Source organism: Trachurus trachurus (genome assembly GCF_905171665.1).
Source record: "Trachurus trachurus genome assembly, chromosome: 23".
NCBI lineage: Eukaryota > Metazoa > Chordata > Actinopteri > Carangiformes > Carangidae > Trachurus > Trachurus trachurus.
This window is the reverse complement of record NC_139912.1, coordinates 4,305,617-4,330,465: the sequence shown is the minus strand read 5'-3', so window position 1 is coordinate 4,330,465 and position 24,849 is coordinate 4,305,617. Positions and strand designations below refer to the sequence as shown.

Here is a 24,849-nt window from a genome sequence, read left to right as displayed (position 1 = left end):
AACAGTAATAGAAAAAGACTGGATTTCAAAATAAAAGTTTCTTACCTGCTCAGTGTTCAGGCCTGTTGATCAGCGATGACATGAACCGCCTCACTCTCCTGAAACACACACACAAGAAAAAAAAAAGGTGAGAAAAACTAAACGAGTGATTTGTAACTCGACTCGTTTGTCATTCGATCTCGACATCCAGCGAGAATTTTGGTGAAACTCCAAGTGATCGATGAGCGGCCCCCGAGGGCCCGCGCTCACATTACAGGTCGACACCAGGTGCCATATTAGTTACTGATCGGCCCCCGACACTGAGCTGCTGCTGCAGGTTTCCGATGTCGATGTCGACCCCCCCCTAACCCCCACCCAAACCCAAACCCAAACCCCTCGAGGAGCTGGAGAGAAACTTTTTCCTCCTAATGAAACTCTGCTGCTGTAACCACAGTTTAATTTGACGCTGCTGTTTAACAGTGTCACCACAGACTTAAAAATAACTGATGAAGCTGCGGTGGTGGAGGGACAGTGTGTGTGTTCGTTTGTGTGTGTGGGTGTGTGGGTGGGCGGGGCTTTAAAATACAACAGGCCAATTTAAATAATAAAAATACTGTATGAACGTGTTTAAAAGTGTTTAGCTGCAAATTAAAAGGCAGTGAAACCAAATTAAAACACATTAAATCAAGTCGGGCCTTGATGATGGAATTTCCAACTTTCTGACGTGTCATGAATGCACCATTAGTATAAAACCATTCAACTGCATAATAAACAAACCTGTTTAATGAGGGTGTCCATGAATGCATCAAAACTGACAACACATAAAGGACTCATACTCCAAATAATACTGCAAATAACATTTAGCTTTACTATTGATTGATCGATTATTGATTATTTCTGATTCATCCACATTGGCATCTTTTTCACACCATCTAAGTCCAGGAATCCAAAAGGTCTAAATACACTGATGATACCGAACGACTGTCTTTGGCCAATATTCAATAACATCAAACATCACAATTTAGAATAATATCATTATTTTCAATAATATTGAATATCGCGATATTTGATAATATTGATTTATCACAATATCAGCATCATTAAGACATGAAAAATTAGTATAAAACAAAAAAGTATTACAATTATTCAACTTCACAATATCATTTGTGGAGATATTAAAACTGTTTTATGGTTCTTTCTTCTAGGTTAAAGGGGACATATTATGGAAATATCACTTTTTGAAGGCTCTTTAACATATATTTGGGTGTTTGTCTTGCCTTCCCTCACCCAAAATGTGAGAATTGACGAATAAATCTCTAATTTCCAGGCTCCCTAGGTTGAAATCCACATGGTTTTACGAGCTGTTTCCTCAGTTGTCTTCCAGTGATGTAACTAGGATTCAAATTTGCATAACCCCACCCCTACCTGGGACCAGTAGAAGGGGGCGGGGCAAGCAGTGGCTCATTTGCATTTAAAGGGACAGGCACTGAAACCAGCCGTTCTGAACAGGGCTGTTTTGAGAGGATGAAAAGAGCTGTGATGTTTGATCCTTGGGGTATTTTGACCAAAGCATGTCACAGGTATGTCTTTAAGACACCTGGGAACTATTTTAATTCATGGAAAACGGGCATAATATGTCTCCTTTAAAGTTTGTGGGGGGAAAAAAATCATATCTAAAAAGTAAATTCACATTATATTTATGTTTGTGAATCAGTCTAATACCTGGAAGGATTACACTCAGCTGACTCGTTTGTTATGTAACACGAGGGGGAATTGGAAGACTGTCAAGGAGGAGCTTTCAAAACAACTCCAACCCCCACAATGCACTGTGAATCCTGATCCTGTGAATATCAGTGTAAACTTAACAAATCCATCTGGACGTCTGCAACAGAGACGACTGTGGAAAAGCCGGCGGATCAAAGTGGGAGAACCGGGGGGGCTGGGGGGGGGGGGGGGGGGGGGCGACTGGTTTATACTCACAGCACACTGATGGCATTGTTAATTAAACATAATTAATTCACAGAAAGTGCCAGAAATCTGGTATTATCTATCAGAGAGAAAAGCATATTACTGCAGGGAATAATAACAAAAAGCTGGAGCTGTGCCTGAGTTTAAATAGAGCCCTTCATCAGGCCCTGAATTAAACTAAAGGCATTTTAATTTGTGATAATACAAGAAGAGAGCCGCGCTTTCTCCTCTCATAACGATAACATTAACACTTATGGGCACAGCGGGCTGCGGGAAAATAAAGGCACTTTTTAACTGAGGAGATAAAGGAAAAATCAATTTGGAGGGTAATCTTCATAATGAGACAAGCAAACGGACAAAAAGAGGCGAAGTAGCAGCAGCAGCGACGACGACGACAAGGAGCGTTAACTCAGCTCGCAGGTATCTGTCTGCGATTTCATTTCACACCCGGAAACGAGAGCGAAGCTGCTTTTCACTTCGCATTGAGACGAGCAGCAAAGCAGCAAGTGATGCACGACTAGAGTGTGTGTGTTGAATGTGTGTGTGTGTGTGGGGTGAAGTTTGTTTGGCAGCACTTCTAACAATGTTGAGGCCCTCGGTGCTCTCCAACAGAATGGCCCAGTCTGTCTCCACTCTATCTCAAAGAACCATATGCTTCTGGATAGTAGAGCCGCCTCGTGTAGTTGTGTGTGTGTGTGTGTTAGTGTGTGTTTGTTACTGTGTGTGTGTGTGTGTTCATTTGTTTGCATGAGTGTGTCCATATGTTCTAGCATCTAACATCCAACATCTAAACATCCAGATGGCGAAGCATCAGTCGACACAATGTTTCCTTCCATCATCAGGAAGTAGCTTGAAAACCGTAAAGACAATAAATATTCATTAAGTTGCGTTTAAGGAGCGACCGACTCAGCAGCAGCAGCAGCAGCAGCAGCAGCAGCAGCAGCAGCAGCACTTATCTCATCATGATTTATAGAAATATAAATATCTATAAAGAAAAGGAATAAAAGAAACACACGCCGGCGTCTAAATAACCCAAAGCAGCGGATTAGATGTGAGATTACCAGCTGGATTTACGTCCTCAGTGAAGAACATGAAGAAGATCTCTGAATCCACTTCAACACAACAATCGGGCAGATGTCCGGGGCCCTCGGGGGGGAACGAGGGGCCCCCAGAGTCCCCTCATGTTGGCACAGTGTGAAATGACTGTAAACGCCCTCTGACCTCCCATTAAGGCGATATACAGTTCACTGTGACCCCCAAAACACCCAAATATTTGTACATTACATGGACTTACAAAGTTTGCACATGAGGCATTCAGGGAACACTGGTAAACACCACCAATGTCTGATACGGCCTGCATGTATGGGGTGTTTAAGGAATATTAAGAAAATTGGACCATTGATATAGCCTGAATAGAATGAGGCGTTCAGGGAACATTGTTCAACAGTACCTATTGTCTAACATGAGGCGTTCAGGGAACACTGGTAATAAATACCAATGTCTGATGTGGCCTGCATATATGAGGTATTTAAGGACTGTTTCAGAAAATTGTGCCATGTGAGGCATTCAGGGAACAGTACCTATTGTCTAACATGAGGCGTTCAGGGAAAACCTGTCATATGTGGCCTGGATTTAAGCAACACTGGTTAACTAGGCCCACTCTTAAAGACAGCCTACATATGAGGTGTTCAGGGAACATTCAGAAAATTGTACCACTGATATAGCCTGATGTGAGGCGTTCAGGGAACATTGTTTAACAGTACCGATTTTTCTAACATGAGGCATTCAGGGAACACCGGTCTAATGCGGCATGGATTCAAGGAACACATGTAAACTTTACTCTTTACGTACGAGGCGTTCAGGGAACCTTTAGAAAAGTCTGAATGTGAGGCGTTGAGGGAACATTGTCTAACACAATCTCTATTTGAGGCGTTAATCAGGAATATTTCTAGACTACACGCTCTAGCAAGCGAGGCGTTCAGGGACCATCAAGTAAATTTTGTCATCTACATACAACGCATACATCATCGTACAACGTCTGTCGCACACTGTAAGAAGCTGTTCACCCACGGACGCACAAACACACGTGATGATTGATGATCATCGATGATTGATGATGATTATTGACGACGATGTGCAGCCTGTGTGTCGTTCGTGTGCACCTGGAGATTTTGGGGACAGAATAACGATCGATCAAACTTTTTCCACGTGAACACAGCTGAACGCGCACATGATTAATAATACAATGTTATTTATGCTGCAGCTGTAAAAGCAGCTTCACAGATTTTTCTGCCTTCACAGATTAGTTTCACTTTGTAACTTTCCTCCACTGTTGTTCTTGTCACTTTTTTGTTTCTTTTCCTTCCGCGGATTCTTATAGAAACGTTACATAAAGTATTAATGGGTCCAGGTTCGTGTCTTGCAGGAAGTAAAAACTCAACCTCAGGGCTGCAAAACATCATTTGCAGGGAGAAATGATGAAGAGGCTCGGAGAACCACCAAGTCCCGGACTGACTGATCGAACCGGCCGACCGACGCTCCCATCATCACCAAAAGGCAAAAAAAGTTTCCATCCGTGGTAATTACAAAAGATCTCTAAATCATAATAAAGTCGCCGCAGTCGTTTCTCTTCCTCCTTCTGTCTGAGGGCCCCTGAAAGCATCCGAACGCATCCGAAACATTTCCATTGGCTTTTATTAAATTTTCAGCAGCCATTGTGCATTCTTCTCGGCGGCTCACCCGGCGCTGACCTCTCCCTCTCCCTCTGCCTCGCTCATTTCCAATCTCCTCTTCAATATGATTCAATAACTGCTGCGGCTGTGAATCAGCAGCAAACGGCAGGAAAAAAGGCGGGAGGCCACTGATGTATATTATTCTGATTTAAAGTGAATAAAGTTTGCTTCTGATTTTTTTTTTTTTTTTTTAGATGAGAGATAGATACAGGGTTCCTACACATTTGAAATTTCCAAATTCCATACTTTTTCCAGACCCTAATTTCCAGACTTCTCGTTAAAATATTCATATTATTTGTGATATTTGAGTAAATAGATGTGCATAATATAAAAAAAAGCATGCAATTAATCATTTGTTTTCATTATTCTGAATGTGTATGCCATTATGTAACCAAATAATTTCCTGGAGATTGTAGCTAGGTATAATAGCGCATACAAAATAATTAACCCAAATAACTTCAGATAAGACCAAACCCAGAGAAGTATTAAGAAAAATATATTTCCATATAATAGTTTCCATTTTCCATACTTTTCCAGACCTGGAAATGTATAAAATCAAATTCCATACTTTTCCATACTTTCCATACTTGCGTAGGAACCCTGTAGATAGTGAAATGTGGATTTTATTAGAATCAATATTTTTTTGGTTCGACTTGTGATAAAATAACACAAACAGCAAAAAAAAACGGCGGCAGACGGAGGATGGACGCACTCAGCAGGTCCAGATTGTAGACAGTCTGACCTCTATGCCAGGAAAATACACACACACTGTCCTCGGTCTGTCACTCACTCACACACACACACACAGACACACACCACGGGTCATGTGTCATGATGTGCCAAGAGAGACAGTCGAACAATGGCAGCCACGTCCACACACAAAGACCCCAAACACACTTTCTCCTACCAACACAGATACACACACACGCTTCATTTTTGTGCAGTTGAATATGAAAATACACACACACACACACAGACACACACACACACACACATACAGGGACGTCGTCTTACAGAATTTAAAGAGCACATGTCTGAGGAGCCAGATTTCAGTGTGTGTGTGTGTGTGTGTGACCCTGTTCTGCCTCAGGTGCATCGGCTCTGAGCTCAGGTGTGAACGTAGCTACACACGACGCATTCAGGGCACGTTGGAGATCTGATCACTCAGACAGAGAACGCAGTCGGAGGTGAATCTGGACCACGTGTGTGTGTCCACGCTGCTTCAGAAGAGTGAACGCTAATACGTCCTGAACACACTGAAGGACCGACCGCACACTCCACTGACGTCATCAAATACACAATCCAACAACTCCACAACGCTCTGGTGGACAAGTTGTGACCTGCACATTCACCACGCTATGAGATAATAACACAACGTTACCAGACAGAGTTGTTTTAGAGGGAAATACAGAGACTGCTTGATGAAAAACTGCCCCCGATGGAAACGTGCATCAGCGGTTTTGCATGAATTTCCCTCTAAAACAACTCTGTGTGGTAACGTTGTGTTATTATCTCATAGCGTGGTGAATGTGCAGGTCACAACTTGTCCACCAGAGCGTTGTGGAGTTGTTGGATTGTGTATTTGATGAGTTTGATGAGGGACAGGGGAGCTGTACCGTTCACCTCCATCGTGTTCACTGAGCAGCTCACGTCTCTGCCCCGCTGATCTCAAAACAGCATGCACCGATAATTAAAGGTAATGAACCTACTGCTATGACTATATTGTGAGAGGAGGATTTACCAAAATTTTGAACTATCCCTTTAAAGACAGCCTACTTCATCACATCCTTTGAAGGACCGCCCACTCTAATGATGCCATCTAAAGCAGTGGTTCTCAAAGCGGGGAACCCTTGAGAGGGGTTTCAAGGGGGTTCAGCGACATTTTTACCAAATTTTTCCAGAAATATAACTTTTTTTTTTCTCCAGAAATCTCTCAAAATTTTCCCAAAAATTCATACCATTGGCCCTAATTTGACCATACATTGACTAAAAAAGTAACGTTATTTAGTCTCGGAACAAATATTTGTGTATTTCTGGTGTTCGTTTCAAATTTTTGTTCAATGAAGGGGGCGGTCCGTGGTCTAATTGGTGTCAATTAAGGGGTCCTTGATGTAAAAAAAGTTAATCTAAAGGACCGTCCATTTAATCTACCTCCTCTTAAGAACACACCCACTTCATCGACATCCTCTAAAAGGACCACCCACTCTACCAAACTCTCTCTGGTGGTTTTAATTACCAGGACTTTAAAGCTGCAGCTGCTTCATTAATTAAAGCAGAAGTAAGCGATCCGGTCGTTTTGGCTAATGCTGCGTTCCAGGCAGGCTTTTGAAACCGTAAATTACAGCTTCAAATCACAACTTACTACTTAGTAGCGTTCCAGGCAACCCACTCGTGTTTTTCCAACCTGTTTTACCTGTGAAAGTCACTATAACTGCCACTCGTAACTTCTGACCCGTGAAGTCGTACCAGATCGAACTGGTACGACTTCACAGGTCGGAAAAACACGAGTTACGAGTTGCCTTGAACGCACCATAACGTCTTGTCAGCCAATGGAGTTAGCAGCCCCCGCCCTCGTCATGGATCTATTGGTCCTCGTCCCTACGTCACCACATTCACGCGCATCCCTTGGCTGCACACACAGCCCTTCATGCCGTTCTCTCTCCTCATTGGATAAAGGTTGTAGGATACAAGAAAAGTTTTCTCCTCGGCTCAGAGCAGAGCAGAGTGACTGACAGACCCGTGTTTCGCTCCAAACACTCTATGTAAGTGATTGCTGTCGGAAGATAGAACTATTTAAGACTTATATTAACACAAAAATATCGCTTACTTCTGCTTTAACAATAAGGCGACGTCTACTCCTGTTCGCCGACGATGTCGTTCTGTTCATTGATGTGTGTGAGGAGCCGTCAGGTAGCCTAACGTCGGGTCAGCAGCTCCATCACAGTTTGAAATCAGATTTTTTCCCACAGATTCCTTTCTCACAGAGCTGCTGACTCATTTCAGAAGAGAAACAGCAGGAAAATAAAACTCCACGCTGGATTTCTCTCTCTCACAGCATCTAACAACAAACACAAGCTGCCGTGGCCAAATCATTAGCTACACAAGGTGTGAGGAACGTATAGTCATGAGACGGCTTGACGATGTTCTGGTCAGTGGAAACTTTACCATGCTGCCGTCGGACTGGAAACATGACGAGTCAGTCGACTAATACAACAACAACAACAACACGCTGCTAAACGAGGCTGAAGCCGCCAAAACAACTTCACACTCATCAGGTAGCGGCGGCTGCTAATGAATGCTAATGCTGCGCTCTGTCCGCTGCATGTGCAAGTAGCAGGAGGACTGCTGGGTAATGCATGAGCCTCTCCAAACGGCAAGGTGTCAGGAAGAGAAGAAGAGCGGGGGCGGAAAAAAAACATTAAGGGATAGAAGAAAAAGAGGAAGAAGAAGAAGAAGAGAAAATGTGTGTGTGTGTGTGTGTGTGTGTGTGTGTGTGTGTGTGTGTGTGCAAGAACTGTGAAAAAGACGTATTAGCTATTCTGTCAAAATAGATAATGAATGTTAAAACTATGCAAATGCTAAACTTATCTGCATAAGTCCCTTTTAAACATAGGATGTGTAAATGACTGTGTGTTTGTGTGTCTGTGTGTGTGTTGGTGTGTGTGTGTGTGTGTGTTGGTGTGTGTGTGTAGGCTTATTTGTGTAGGATTTTAAGCAATTAGGACAGGAAACAGAGGCTGTTGCTTTTGTCTTCCCTGTGGAATTAAGTTATGCACCGTCAACACACACACACACACACACACATATGCACACAGCAAATTCCCATTCGGACCGACAACACGGTCTCAGCTGTGAAACACACACACACACACATACACACACATTTACACACTTGAAAAGCACAATCTCAACTTCCTCTTGACCCATTTCCCAAACACAACACACCACCTCTCTTTTCTTTTTTCATCCCTCCCCCACCATCCCTCTATCTCTCTCTCCTCATCTGCTGGGAGCAAAGCCACTTCTGCTTTGTGTCACCAGATCTCACACACACACACACACACACACACACACACACACACACACACACACACACACACACACACACACACACACACACACACACACACACACACAGAGTTAATCAGTTTGTTTATGAGGCCAAAGGCATGCAGGGCAGAATCCCTCTGTAAACTCTACTGTAACTGTCTCTGTCGCCGGGTTCACGAGGCCGACGACTCCACTATGTGACTTTGGCTTCCACTTAATTAACCAGCGTCCATTTATTAAAGAACTCACGCAGCACTCGAATCCGTGGTGGAAATGTCACTAATGTGCCTTAAAAGCTGCACGGTGTTGGAAATAATTCGTCAAAGAAGTAAAAAAAGAAGAAGCAGCTCTTTAAAAAAAGGCCTGAGATGAAAAGAAAAGGTGCCGGGAGGGAAAAACGAGGAGGAGGAGGAGGAGGTGGTGAGGAAGCAGGGGAACGACGGCGAGGAGAGATAAAAACGCAGAGAGTTGCAGCTGTTTGTTCAACGGTCCGACAGGAAATGTTGAATCTGGACGCATCGGTACGCTCCGATCGAGGCCTGCCCGCGTGCAGCGTTTTTTTCAGAAAACGAAGCGGAGAGACTAAATGGATCCACGGCCGGTGGAGGAATTTCTTTCTTTGTTTACAGAGATATGTTTGGAGAGAGGTAAAGAGGAGGAAATGAGAAAAAGACAAGGCAAGGCGGACGAATCTAAAAGATAGACCGAATGAAAATCCAATATGTGAAGCAGCGATGGAAGAAAAAAGAAAAAAGAAAAAACTTCCATAAAGTCTCAGAAGCGTTTTGTTTGGATCTTTCTATCTCATGTTCCTGCTCTTTACTTCCCCTTTTGTCCCTCGCTGCCTCCCGTCCTTCTGCCTCCGCTTCTCTCTGTGAAAACTCATTTCTGAGGATTTAAAAACCAACATTATCTCACAACAATACATTTACACTCCTTTACCCCCCCCACCTGCTTCACATTCACTTAATACCAGACAGTCATGACGACAAATACAGCCTCGGTCTTGTCGTCCACTCAGGACAAGGACCGTCCTCACTTGACACTGGATTAATAACAATTAGCATTGTGTTTTGGCTTCTTCTGAAGTAGCTTTAAAGCACAGAAGAGCCCGAGCATCTGCTGCAAATGCATTTATTTATTTTTGAAGGTCATGAAATAAGAAGTGGATTTTTTTTTTCTTACTTCAGTAACTTTTTATTGAATGAAATGATGAAAAATCCTGCAAAATAAAAGGTCAAAAGAGAAGAGTAAGAATAAAGCTCAGAGAGCTGCGGTTCCAACCTTCAACATGAGGTCACGTCCAAAACATCGTTGGTGTGATTTGAGATTTTAAGACCATTAAATGGAGATTTTTTGTTAAAGGGATAGTTCAACATTTTGGCACATTGGCCCATTGCCATAATCCCTATAGTCATAGCAGTAGGTTCGTTACCTTTAATTGTCGGTGCAAGCTATTTTATTTATACTGAGTTGTTTTGGAGGTAAATGCAGAGACTGCTGCTGAAAAACTGCCCCCGACAGGAACGCACGTCAGCTGTTTTGCATGAATTTCCCTCTAAAACAACTCTGTGTGGTAACGTTGTGTTATTATCTCATAGCGTGGTGAATGTGCAGGTCACAACTTGTCCACCAGAGCGTTGTGGAGTTGTTGGATTGTGTATTTGATGAGTTTGATGAGAGAAACCAAGAAATCCCATGAGCCTCCGTAGCGTAGCTCTGAGCAGCTCACGGCTCTGCTCCGCCGTTCTAAAAACAGCTTGCACCGACAATTAAAGGTAACGAACCTACTGCTATGACTATAGGGGTTATGGCAATGGGCCAATTTGCCAAAATGTTGAACTATCCCTTTAGAGCTGCACCTCTAGGGTCGTTTTACTCTGGATATGACGCTTCTTGATCAGGTCTGATCAATCACAATCTCTTACAGAGGAGAACAAACAGCATCAAACTGGATGCAACAGATGTCTGGATGCAAAACTCACATCTGGACGAACATCGATTTCATTATCAAACGAAAACCGGTCGGTTTACCCTCAGGCTCTTTGTCCATGATCCATAAACCTCATCCTTTTGGACTGTTTTGGATTCTGGCGTCAGTCCTGCTGGTCCCTTCTGGACAGATGGGACCGGTCCACCACAGGCTCATATTCACGCTCAATTTAAAGCTGCAGATTAACCAAACATGTAGTGGATTGTGGGAGGAAGCCAGAGCACCCAGAGAAACCAACGCTTAATTTATCACCTGGGTTTGTTAACAAGCCTCTACCACTGCAGACTTTTGTTGTCAGAAGCTTTAATATAAGCACACTGCAAAAACTCAAAATTTTACCAAGAATATTAGTCTCATTTCTAGTCAAAACAATCTCATTCTACTTAAAATAAGACTCATCACATAAAAAGTAGCTTGTTTTTAGACACTTTTTACTTCTTTCAAGCATATTTTCACTTGAAATAAGTAGAAAAATCTGATAGTGGGGCAAGTTTTTCTTTCTTATTACGAGCACAAAAAACCTGCTTTCACTGGCAGATTTTTCTACTTATTTCAAGTAAAAATGTGTTTGAAACAAGTGAAAAGATCTAAAAACAAGTTATTTTTTAGGTGACAAGTCTCATTTTAAATGAAAAGAGATTAGTTTTGACTAGAAACGAGACATTTTGACAAGAAATAAGACAAATATTCTTGGAAAGATTTTGAGTTTTTGCAGTGCAACAACTCAAATATCAAAAAATAGTTGGTTATTAGTTTTTGGCAGTGTCAGATTTTATCATGAAAATACAGTATGAGTTTAACTAAAGCTGCTGCTGTTGCTCTCCTGTCTTCGGTTTCTAAGAGAATTCACAGAAATCCACTCCGCTGTTGTAAAGCAGGGGCGGATCGGTCCGGGTAGGTGGGGGCAAAACACACATCTGGTTCTGCTCAACATGACTGACATTCCTCAGGGAAGAGGGAGTCGGGCCGGATGGTAATGAACTCGACTCTTTACACCAACGTCAAGTCTCTCAGAAAATCCTCTCTCCCCGACAGGCGTCTTCTGCAGATCAAGCAGTGCGAGGTGTAAACAAAATCCCACGACTTCCAATCTGTGCAACCAAAAGGGTGTGGGAACCGAGCTGACACCGCGGCCTTCATGTAAATTTATGACTTTTCCTTGGCAGCCCATTACTCAGTCAGAGAGGGCTTTGGTGACTTCAGTGAATAAAAATGTTCTCTCTTGGTTTATTACCGTAGTTTGTCAATGTGTTAAATAAGTTGGGAAAATATCTGTGGGTGCAGCAGCCTCCTAATTCATCGCTCTGAGGTGGAGGTGTCGGCGACGCGGAGGATTCAGACGGAGAAAAAACAGCCTCGCAAAAACACAGTTCACCCAGGGTCAGCGTGATGTCACCCACCGCAACACTGGCTCTTTAAATATGAGGAAACACTATGTAATGACATAATGAGGCTGGACTTTAATAGAGTTGGAAAACCCTGCGGTCACTGTCTGATCAACCTTCAAAATAACGGACGTAATGTTCAGACTGGACTTCTTCAACGTCACTAACTGACTGGACGACCACACAAAGCTGACGGTCTACTGCACATCCTCACAAATAAAACAGAGAAACTTTTAACAAGCTTGTGTTGAGAGGAGGAGCGTGGCCAAAGGTCGCAAAGTTAACGAGGGTCTTTAAATGCTGGATTGAAGGCAACTGGACTTTTTTGTTCATTCCCAAAGGGTTAAAGAGATAGTTCAACATTTGGGCAAATTGGCCCATTGCCATAATCCCTATAGTCATAGCAGTAGGTTCGTTACCTTTAATTGTCGGTGCAAGCTATTTTTTGAACGGCGGAGCAGAGCCGTGAGCTGCTCAGAGCTACGCTACGGAGGCTAATGGGATTTCTTTGGTTTCCCTCATCAAACTCATCAAATACACAATCCAACAACTAGGGGTGGGAGAAAAAATCCATTCACATAAATATCACGATATCTTTTTTGACGATTTTTAAATCTATTTTTTTTTCAAAAATCGATTTACTTTTTTTTTTTTGAAAAAACATTTTTTTTAATTTTTAATTTTTTTTAATTTTTTAAATATTGTGCAATGTGCATTTGTTCGCCTTTTTTACATACAGATAGTACAGGTTTTGAAAAGGGTTTAAGTTCACTGCATAATGGAGTATGTTAATTTATAGTCTCCTACAGCATTTGTGTGCAGATAAATGTTAAAAATGCAGACTAAAAATCGAGAGAATCTGCAATATCGCAGAATCGCAATTTAAACGAAACGCCATCCAAAAAATCGTAGAAGAATCGAATCGGGAGAAAAGCATATCGTCCCAGCCCTACCAACAACTCCACAACGCTCTGGTGGACAAGTTGTGACCTGCACATTCACCACGCTATGAGATAATAACACAATGTTACCAGACAGAGTTGTTTTAGAGGGAAATTCATGCAAAACCGCTGATGCGCGTTGCCTTCAGGGGCAGTTTTTCAGCAGCAGTCTCTGCATTTACCTCGAAAACAACTCAGCATAAATAAATATTTGCCGTTGAATACTTACTTCGCACTTTCATGTCTTCTATTCGTCACATCCCCGGTGTGTAAGGGTCTTTAGGGTTAGACTCAACCCAACCAGTTGTCAGACCTGAACAAGTCTTTCAGTTAAGAGGTGAAAAATCTTCAAGAAACCAACAAAAAGAGTCCAGTTGCCTCCACAAACACAAAGTTAACGACACTCAGCTCGTTACTGACGCCATCGCTGCATCAATCGGGTTGGAAGTTGAGTTTTTGAGTTCACACCATTATCCTCCACAAACCGTTTCTCACATACTCCAGCGTTGTATCTGGCCTTCTTCTCCTTCTATTTGCTGTTATCTAATCGTTTCGTTTGCCAATGACGCGTACAACAGGTCGAGCTGAAGAGCACAATCCGTTGGAGCTCAAGGTAAACAATTTCAAATGCTCTGAAGCACTCACAAAAAAAAAAAAAAACTGAATTCAAACATGTCAGTTTTTATGTATATAGAGCTAAAGCACAACAGGAATTACCCAAGGGCACTTGTCAAATAGACTGAACTTCAGCTCTCCGGCGGTCCTCATCATGAACAAGCATTCAGCAGCAGCGACAAGGAAAAAAACTTCCTTTTATGAAGATGAGTCATGGCAGCGCAAATATTTAATTTCAAGCCAATATGACACAGTGTTCAGGATTAAACAGTTTGAAGCTTGACTTTCAAATAAAAAGGTGACCAACCAATTACTCTGCTGGACACCACGGTCGTCGTCGGTTTGGACGATCCATCAGATCAGTCCGACATTTCTCTTTTCATGTGCTTATAGCTGAGCTCTTTTTAAGAACTTTAAACTTTATCTACTTCTTTTGCTCCTTCTTTTAACTCTGTGTTTTTTTTTATTTGTATGCTGTTTTATGCTGTTCTTTTAAAAAAAAGAAAGAAAAGTTTTGTCTTTATGTAAAAACCACATTGAGTTGCCTTGGTATGAAATGCGCTATATTACATCTTAAAACTCATTTATTTTGACAGGCTTTTAATATTCAGTAACTTTTGCCATTTGATATGTATTTTATCACTTCTGTGTTTTCTTGCTTTTATATGGTATCCAATGCGATTTGTCACTTGTCATGTATTTTCTTTCTGTAAAGCACTTTGATCATCTTTCTGATATTGTAAGGTGCTATATAAATAAACTTTATTATTATTATTATTATTATTATTACAAATAAAGATGCCTTGCCTTCATTTACAAAGTTACAAACCAGCTGGAGCAGGAAGAAGAGAAGAGCAACTGGTGTCGGCTTAAAAAAACAACAGAACTTCCTCTATTTTCAGGGGTAAACACAAACCCCTTACATCCCAAAACCCCCCCGAGCTTAATCGAGCATAAGTACCACATAAAAAAAAATCATAATATTCCACATAACACACAATCTAACTGCAGTGAAAAGACACAACTAACTCCCAGTGGAAACAGCAGCAGCAGCAGCAGCAGCAGCAGAACTTCTCTCTCTCTCTCTGCAGCAGAAAATGAAATGCCAAGCCTGGCTAAGGACATAATGAAAAAGCTATTATCAGCATGAGCTTTCATCAGCACTGCATTCAACCATGTTCAATACAAACTGATTCTCTCATCTCATGCTGTACCCATCTGAATGCTGGGATATAATAACGGAGGCGAGATAAGAGAGAGAGATCACTGTTTTTCTCCTCTACCTCTCTACCTCTACCTCTGCTGGAGAAGAGCATCAGCACATTTACAGACGAGCTCAAGTTTTCACACGGACACGTTCGGCCGACATAATCAACCTGTCATTGTAAGAGCCCGGTGCATTCATATCATTAGCCGACCTTGTATATGTCTTACATGTACCCTCTTTTTCCAATATACCTCCGATATCGTCCTCCATTCATCCGTCAGTATTTTTCCATTTTCCTGCTTTGTTGCGTCTAATTCTTGATGTATTTATTCTCTGCCCATAAGTTTCCAGCCGTCCGTCACCTCCACTGTTACTGCCTCTGAATTCAAATACAGCTGCTTCATGCAATATTCAAGGAAACATTGAATTATATATATATCATGATACAATATTCAAACTATATCCGGAATATATTAAGGCGTAATGAGGATGAGGCCTGTCAACTATGAACTATGCATTAAACTGTGAAGGATTCTCAGGTATGGCAGTTTTACTGTGACAAACGAGAGGGTGGTGAACGCACCGCCCTGCAGAGCTTCTCACTTTTATTACTCAGCACTTAACGGAGCCACACTGAACGTCTCAGAGGCGTCTTTAAAGGGATAGTTCAACATTTTGGCAAATTGGCCCATTGCCATAATCCCTATAGTCATAGTAGTAGTAGGTTTGTTACCTTTAATTGTCGGTGCAAGCTGTTTTTAGAACGGCGGAGCAGAGCCGTGAGCTGCTCAGAGCTACGCTATGGAGGCTCATGGGATTTCTTGGTTTCCCTCATCAAACTCATCAAATACACAATCCAACAACTCCACAACGCTCTGGTGGACAAGTTGTGACCTGCACATTCACCACGCTATGAGATAATAACACAACGTTACCACACAGAGTTGTTTTAGAGGTAAATGCAGAGACTGAAGGTAACGCGCATCAGCGGTTTTGCATGAATTTACCTATAAAACAACTCTAACGAACTTACTCCTAAAACTATAGGGATTATGGCAATGAGCCAATTTCCCTTTAAGTATCATTTTTTGTTTGATGCTTTTAAAAGTTTGGCGACTCTTTCTTGTCTTCAGATTTTGGGAAGTCCATTTCTTTCCTGACGTCCAAGACCAAAGACGCTCAGTGATTTTGTTTCTCCTGCTCCAGCCATCATTTTTGGAAGATGTGGGAGTGTTTTTCAATTTTACATGATCACATTTTTCCAGTAAAAACATGGGACTTGGCACAGAGACTTTTTTTGGAGGTGAAGCCAGTTTTAATCTACCTGGACGGGTGTCAATCTATCTTGGTGGGTCTTAAACTACTTCAACACGTCTTAATCTACCTGCACAGGCACTAATCTACATTGGTGGGTCTCAATCTACCTGGACATTTCTAAATCTACTTGTCGTTTTTCTGCTGTTTTGCCAACCCTCCTCACGGCCATGTGCATTTGTTTACAAAAAAGAAGTCAATCAATAGAGCCATAGATAACGTTATCTATCATATACGATGTTACAACGTGTATATTTGTGTAGTCTTATCTGTCATAAACAAGAGATTACGGGTTACGGGCCGCGTTACGTTTGTGTCGCAGTGCCACAGAGACGAGAGCTGGGACACCGGGTCGGACGCTCTGCTTTCCACCGAGCGTCTCTTGGCTGGAAACCAACTTTGCAAGATCAGAGAGCCTCCATTCTCCCTGGAACAAGTTAAGCCATTTATTAAACCAACACAATTACCCCAAAGCTGTTTAACTAAGGTGAACATGTAGCAGAGTTAAACTACAAATCCTGCATAGTTCCTCTTTAAAGTTTGGAGGAGGAACTTATACATTTGAGAAACTAATTGGACTTAAAACCCTTGAGTTCAGGATGAGTCATCAACCATTTGACAGGAAAAGCAAACAAATCGATTCCGTTCTAAAAATAACTTCTGTTTTTTAAGACATGAATTTAGCAAAAGGATCAATAGAAGAATGAAGAATTTAAACGAGGACATCGAGGATTAAAAAGAGGTGTAAAAATCCATTTTCCCATTTCACCCGGAGGCTTCAGAGGAGAAGCTTTGTGTGTCACACCGGTCGAATTCAAACGACTGACCAACAACAATCTCTCGCATCCATCATCACTTTGACCGTTGCTCAGACTCTTCATACATCACTGCTCCGCTCTCTCCTGCAGGCCAGCACGAGAAGAAAACTCTGCATTTTTCATTAAATTAAACCAGTGTTAACATGGAGGCAGAAGAGAAGGAATAACCTTTTGTCTAAACCGTCAGTAATACTCTACAACATAGTCAAAGAGCTCAGTGTTCAGGCCTCTTCACTCTCTGTGCACTTCGCTGTGTCATGTGGAAAAATGGAAATTAGAACTTTCGAGGGCATGAAAATGAAAATGTGTTTCACTAATAAAGAGATATGAGGAGACATTTCCCCAAACAAAAAAGTACAGAAGGTTTTTTAATCATTTCCGCTTCAAACTGAGTTAAATGAATCATAATGTAATTATTTATACTTTAAACTGCTACTACAATAAGAACAACTCTATAATTAAGTTTTTGTTCTTGGCTCTAAAGGCCAAAAGAAAAAAGGAAGTGCTCAGTTTGTTTCCTACTCATTTTACAAGTGGTGGTTTATTAAACAGGTAGCTACTGAAAATAATCTCCATTACAATCTACAGATGTCCCCTAAACGCCTCACGGGTCAGTGGACGCTACAGTTTACCAACACTCAATACAGTAGGTGTCAGGTAAACAGCTAATGATGCATTTTAGGACTTTATCAATCTGGTCAGGTCTTAATCCACCAAGACGGGTTTTATTTTACCTGGACAAGTCTCAGTCTACCTGGACAAGCTTTAATCCACCTAGACAAGTCTCAATCCACCTGGACAAACTTTAATCTACCTGGACAAGTCTCAATCTACTTGGACAAGTCTCAATCTACCTGGACAAACCTTAATCCACTTGGACAAGATTTAATCTACCTGGTTAGGTCTCAATCTACCTGGACAAGCCTCAGTCTACTTGGACAAGCTTTAATCCACCCGGACAAGTCTCAATCCACTTGGATGAGCCTTAATCCACGTAGACAAACCTCAATCTACCCGGACAAGTTTCAATCTACCTGGAAACGCTTTAATCTACCTGGTTAGGTCTCAATCTACCTGGACAAGCCTTAATCCACTTGGATTAGCCTTAATCAACCTAGACAAACCTCAATATACCTGGACAACCTTTAATCTACCTGGTTATGTCTCAATCCACCTGGACAAGCCTCAGTCTAATTGGACAAGCCTTAATCCACTTGAACAATCTTTAATCCACCCGAACAAGCCTCAATCTACTTAGACAAACTTTAATCTACCTGGTTAGGTCTCAGTCTACTTGGACAAGCCTTAATCTACCTGGTTAGGTCTCAGTCTACCTGGGCAAGCCTTAATTGACCTGACTAAATCTTAATGACTGGGCAGGTCTTAACCCACCTGAGCAGGTTTGACTAAACCTCCTGGGTGGGTCTTAATTGACCCTGGTAGTTTTATTATATCTGGGCTTGTTTTAATAGAACCGGTTGGGTCTTAATCTACCTGTACAGGTGTTAATCCACCTGTGGGAGCCGAGCTCAGTCGCCGTCACTCACATGAAACCAAGAGACGTGTTCGACAGTCGACACCGGTTCAGCACAGTCACAGTCACACTAACACTAACACTAACACTGACACTGACAGTGACAGTGACAGTGACAGTGACAGTGACAGTGTCTGTTGTTGTTATATCGGCTTCTTATTGAAACAACAGAAAAGAAAAGAAGCTGTTTGAGTTGAATCCTGTAAAACATTTAATTGACAGTCGAGCTCCTGAAGACGTTTTACACTTCTCCTCTATTTTTAGCCTCGAACACAGCGACACACACACTCGCAGTGTGCAGCCGCGGAGACGGAGACTTTTCTAGAGCAGAAACTGTTGCGTTTGTTGACAGTAATAAAGACAGTCCGTGTCTTCTCTATAGTGTGTGTGTCTGTGTGTTTTGCAAGCGTGTGAGTAGTTTACAGTGTGTGGAGCCAGCCAGCCTTCACAGCTGCAGCTCCCCACAGAGACGCACAAACACCCACACAGAAATAAAGATGCAAACGCACTGAACTTCCTCCTGCAAAACAAACCAGTGCTTTCCTGTGTACACCTCCCAGAGGAAAGTGGGAGTATCAGTGTGTGTGTGTGTGTGTGTCTGTGTCTGTGTGTCTTCACATGTTTGAAACTTTTATCAGAAAAACTAAGTAGAACAGAAGTGAGACTGTTTTGCTTGTTTTTGCCTCACGTATATCGATACTGTATTGGTTCTGCATCGGCTTTATCTCTGAAGAAAGGTTTTATTGTGTCATTCAGCAGCAACTAGTGATTATATTCACTGATCCCAGAGTTGGAGGTTCGATTCCCCCCCAGTTTTCCCCCCAAATCCGTCCTTCTGTGTCAGGAAGGACGTCCGGTCTGGACTCTGAATCCAAAGCCAAATCAAATATCCAAACACTGATCCTCTGTGACGAAAGAAAGACGCTAAAATCTGACAAAACAATCTGAACTCGGTGTCTGCAGAGAGAAACAACCTGCACAAAACACGAATTTAAGATACATTTCCTAAGTTGACTTGAGGGTATCTGATAACAATGCCTCCCGTTTTGTTCTGCGGTCTTCTGGGTTTGTCCAACGGGGAGGAGACCTCGGGGCAGAACCAGATCCCACTGTAGGGATCATGTGTCCCATCCGGCCTGGGAACGCCTCAGGACCCCCCAAGAGGAGGAGGAGCAGGGATGTCTGTTGCCATGGTGACCTGACCCCGGATGACCAGATGATGGATGGATGGATTTCTCTTTATCTTAGTTTTAGAAGAGTCACTTCAATTTGTTTAAACCGCTACACAAAACACCTTAAATTGAGAATTTCATCAAAGCCTGAGTTAAAATTTCCTTAAAATGTTCACTTAAGTATATCTGCAGGTTTCTCCTTATCTTAGTTTTATACTTACGGAATCACTTAAAGTCAATGAAACTGCAGCAAAAAAGACCTTAACTACCAGAATTAGGGAAAAAAAATATTACAGGTACCTCTGATTCCACTTTACTGTCGCTGCTGCAATGGTCTTAACTTTTGTTTTTCTTAACTCAGGTAAATATTTTACCTTAAGAGATTCTGTGCAACATTCATTTGCAAATCCATCAGCTAAGGAGAAATTAAACCTTGAGATTCATACTTAAAAAGAAAATTTAAGGTGTTTTAAGCAACATATTTCCACCTTTCCCCAACCTGCTCCATGTTTACGTATAAATTTAGTCTCCTCCAGAAAAATTGCAAGAATTTTCTTGCAATCTTTTGGTCTTTTAGAGGGCTTTTAAATTGAAAAAAAAAACAGTAAGTGTTATAATGATGACTCATGAACTAACTACAGCATGAAAACTTTATTTCTGTTGACAACTTCGTGCTGTAGAAACGTTTTCTCACTCGTTCACCTTCGTTAGCGTCGGGCCGTTACCGGGCCGATGTTTGAATCCTGGATTTAATGTGAGAATTTACGGCGGCTTCACAGCGACGGCGCCTGCAGCCGTTTACACCTGCACGTAAAAACAATGAAGGTCTCAGACGTTTTTTTTAACGAGCTGCTGCTGCTGCTGCTGCTGCTTCGTTAAACAGAAATAACAGACATGATGAAATAGTTTAATACTAATAATCAATCAGCCTGTGATCAGACTGAAGTCAAACATCAGCGCTGCTCTGTAAACACTTTATTATTACAGCTGAACGACTTCCTGTTGCTCTCCATCACCCTGACAGCCTCTCACTTCCTCTCACACACACACACACACACACACTCTCTCTGAGCGAGGCTGCAGGAATAATGTGTGTGTTGTGTGTTAAACGTCCTGATAATGAGGTGAACAGCTCTGCGATGTGTCGACACAGCAGCTCCGGTGTAATGAACTTGGCTTTATGAGAGTTTTATGTGACGTCGTCGCCGCTGGACGGAGACGCTGCAGCCTTTTGTCTGAGAGGAGGAATTTAAATAAAACAACACCAACACCAACACCAACACCAGGCCGAGACGCTAATTACACAACAGGAAACTAACAGGGGAAAGCTAAAGCTAAAGCTAACGTTGTTATCTGAATGGAAAAGGTCAAAGGTCGAGGTTGGACCACGAGGAAACAACATGACTAGACTGAAACACCGAAGGATTCTGGATCAACTCGGTCGTGACGTTTAATTTGTTGCAGCTTCTGTCGGTCACACCCACAACTACAGGATCCTCTTTATCACCTAAAGCTGATAATCATTAGCCTACTCAATGTTATCAGCTTGTTATCAACCTCTTGACCTTCTCGTGAGCTGAAGCCGGAGGTTTCACAGCTTCACAGTTAGTTTGTAAGAGGAGGTGGAGCAGGTTTAACTGTTGTGGTTTTAGAGTAGAGTTGTTCCGATACCAGAATCAGAAATGCCTCTAATGAAAATGCCGCCATTGGTATCGGTGAGTAGTGAAGTCCGATACCAATCCGATACCATCTGTTTACCAGATAGCTCCGTTAGTGCGGTGGTGGTCCGTTTATAAAACCAAATGAGCAGAGCTACAGATAACCTGCGTACTTGTGTTTCCATTGTTAAAGTTTAGCGTTACTTCTCAGAGTTTCCTTTTTACAAATCTGGACTCGTGTAAACATGACGCTCTGCCAGTGGTGTGGCGTTTGGACCGGAGTGAAAACAGGTGTACGAGCTGAAAAATTAAACAGTATCAATCACTGTGTACTGCACCGGTATGTGTAAAATAAAACTCAGTGTGGCTACACTTGAGCAGTTTTTAAAGGAATTGCTATTTATTCCTAGATTATATTTCTTCTTTTTCAGTTGTGTCTGAGCGCCAAACTACACAGTAAAAGTTAAATAGCTTTCTTTTGCTGTATTCATTCATGTTTTACAAAGGGTTTAACCTCAACCAGGCCATAGACATAATAGTTATGTATGCACACACAGTATGTCTATTTTTTAAATTCAATAACACACTGGTATCGGTATCAATATCGGCCGATACCAAAAACACAAGTATCAGAATTGGTATCGGAAGGGAAAAAATTGGTATCGGACCATCTCTATTTTAGAAGTTAGCCGTTAGCTGTGCATGCTAAATTAGCATGCTAAATTCAGTCATTAGGTTTCAATGGAGTCGTGTTGCACAGAAAAAAGGAAAAAGTCTGAAAAGGTCAAAACCTCAACAGTTCGTGCTGTTTAAATGAGTTTCCTGTGTTTTGACTCTTCGCCCGTCACAAATGAGACGACGATGACTCTGATGATGAAGGCCACGAGCTGCAACACATCGACCCGACTGACGACAATAACGTGCTTCTTCGTGGTGCAGCTTTGACCTCTCTGTGTGCAGCTTCTCTGGAGCTAATTCACTTTTCAAAAGCAAAAGATCCTCTGATTCCGGCTTCTCATTAGATTACATGACATAACTGAGTTTTTTCATCCGTTCAGACAAAACCAGACAAACTAAAAACCAAAGTTTTGCTCATTCGCAACATTTTCTACAGTGTTATCTGGGCCAAACAATAAAACAATCATCAGTCAATTCAAGATTCAACTAAATAACAGAAGGAACCAGATCCAGCAGCTGTAATATTCTGGGGTAGCTGCACTGATGCTTTTATTTTCTACTGGAAAACCAAAATATCTCCAACACACTCCCAGTGGTGTTACAGTGGAAGTAGGTCTGTCTGACTAACCCTTCAAACTTTCTCTCTTTTAAAAAAAAGCAACTTTATTTATTTATTTTTCACAGTGTCGTGTGATTTATTTTGTGTTTTTTCTCAGTTAAAGGATGTTGTAATAAGAATAAAAGATCTAAAGATTAATCAACACTGGAAATAATCTTTAGTTGCTGCTTTATACACAGAATATGCTTAAAATCACAATATGGCCTACACAACTATAGAACAAAAGTAACAAGAAATGGCAATAAGATTGTTTTTGCATCCTGTTAAATTGCAGACAGTCGGTGTGTTGGTGTATGATGAGATGTAAAAATATGATTTATGAAAGAAAATCACAGATTGAAGAAGTCAAGACAACAAGATGACGCCTCCTCACCTGTTCAGTGTTCAGACCTGTTGAACTCTGATGACATGAACCGCCTCGGTCTCCACTCCTACACAAAACACAAAAGACACACTCATTAAAAATAATAAAAATGATCATATAAATAACTTTAAATCCTAGTGTGGTTTTATTTGGCTTCGTTTTCATCAATGAAACAAATCCGTTCTCCTTTAAACCTCCTCCTACAGCAGTGCTATGGTACAGTATCTTCACCATGTATTAAATAAACTTTATTTACAGTAGAAACACACTGAAGAAGCAGAGCTGAGCTGAAATCAGAGGTTTTCTGTGAGCGTTTCGTCATCCTGAGCCGTCAATTAGAGCTGAAACATGTAAATTAACAAAAAAAAAAGAAAATTGAAGCCGTGAGGTTTTTGAGCTGCCGTTTGAAAAGAAGCTTAATTACACGAAGAGGCGGCGACAAACGGAGCAGATAGGAAGTGAACTTCAGAGGAGACGACTCCCACACACGGCTCTGTTCAAAGAGGCAGTGGGGGGTGATGATGATGATGATGATGATGGTGATGAGGACACACACATTCACATACACTCTCTCACACACACACACACACAGATGCTAATTGCGCTTAATGGAGGCGACACTCCGACTCTTTCTTGTATGACTCAAGTCTAATCAGACGTTAGTGGTCCATGTAATCTGGACCAAACTAATCAACCACCTCCACTACCAATCATACATGAGTCATAACACTTAGCTCCACAGTCTGGCAGCAGGATCGACCTCAGATCCATTGTAGGTTCGACTGTAACTCTGCAGCTGCCGTTGATTAAACTGATTTCCCAGCGCCCTGATCCATCAAGCTCCCTACAATGAGATCGACGCCGCCAGTTCGACAGGAAAGACTTTGGCTTAGGATGGAGATGGGGGCCTGGCACCGCCGCTATACCCGCTTTATTACAGTGAATATGAAACACATGAAGGTGGGAAATTGATGGATACTCCTGCCAAGGCGGCTGCAGCGTAGCACCTTAAACCTGTTAAGTTTATTAAAAGAGACTGCGAGCTCCAAAAGAGACGGTTCACTGAGGATAATTACGTCGTCGTCATCATCAGGTTCAACTGGAGAAAATCAGGTGACGGTGACACAGGAAGTTTCCTCCTAACGTCAAATATTTAGGACTTCTGTTGAGCATCTATCTACTGCAGGAAGTTTAAGAAAAGATTCAGAATCAGGATCATTGAACACTTTATGGGCCTTGTGTTGGGTTTTGTTGATTAAAGACAGAAGTGTTTGGTGCTGATGGTCAGACTAGAACCAAACATTCAGTCAGTGAAATGTGGAGTTTAGTATCAAGTTTTTGTGCAAATAAACGTTTAAGAAGTCAACAGTTTCTAAGCATCAGTCTCCTAACCAACTCCAATCTGATGACTGACTGTTAGGTCCAAAAACCCAAAGATGTTCAGTTTGCATCGATATAAAACAGAGAAAAGTCTCAAATCCTGACGTTGGATGAGTTGGAACCAGGAAATGTTTAATGATTAATCCATTGACCTATTGATTAGACAATCGCTGATGCTCCCTATCCAACACAACACCAAGGAAACATGGGGAATGAAACCTCTCCAGATCCATTGATCCCATCATGGACCTCCACCCAACTGGAACAACTGGACATCCACTCAACATCCACTCCATTGGACCTCCACCATACTAATCATCCAAACTGCTGGACATCCACCCTACTGAATGTCCTTCTCATTGGACGTCCACCCTATTGGACATCCACCCTACTGAATGTCCTTCTCATTGGACCTCCACCCTATTGGACATCCACCCTACTG

General features: G+C 41.9%; 1 protein-coding gene across 2 annotated transcripts in view; it reads right to left on the bottom strand.

Annotated features, from left to right (window-relative positions):
- Nucleotides 1–24,849, bottom strand: part of LOC311006681 (plexin-B2-like) — a 236,268-nt gene that overhangs the window by 147,656 nt on the left and 63,763 nt on the right. For both annotated transcript variants that reach the window (XM_083999572.1, XM_083999573.1), the window contains exons 2-3: nucleotides 23,037–23,094; nucleotides 46–98 (exon numbers count right to left, since the gene is read on the bottom strand). The gene's annotated coding sequence lies outside the window, so the exon portion shown is untranslated. The remainder of the gene's footprint in view (nucleotides 1–45; nucleotides 99–23,036; nucleotides 23,095–24,849) is intronic.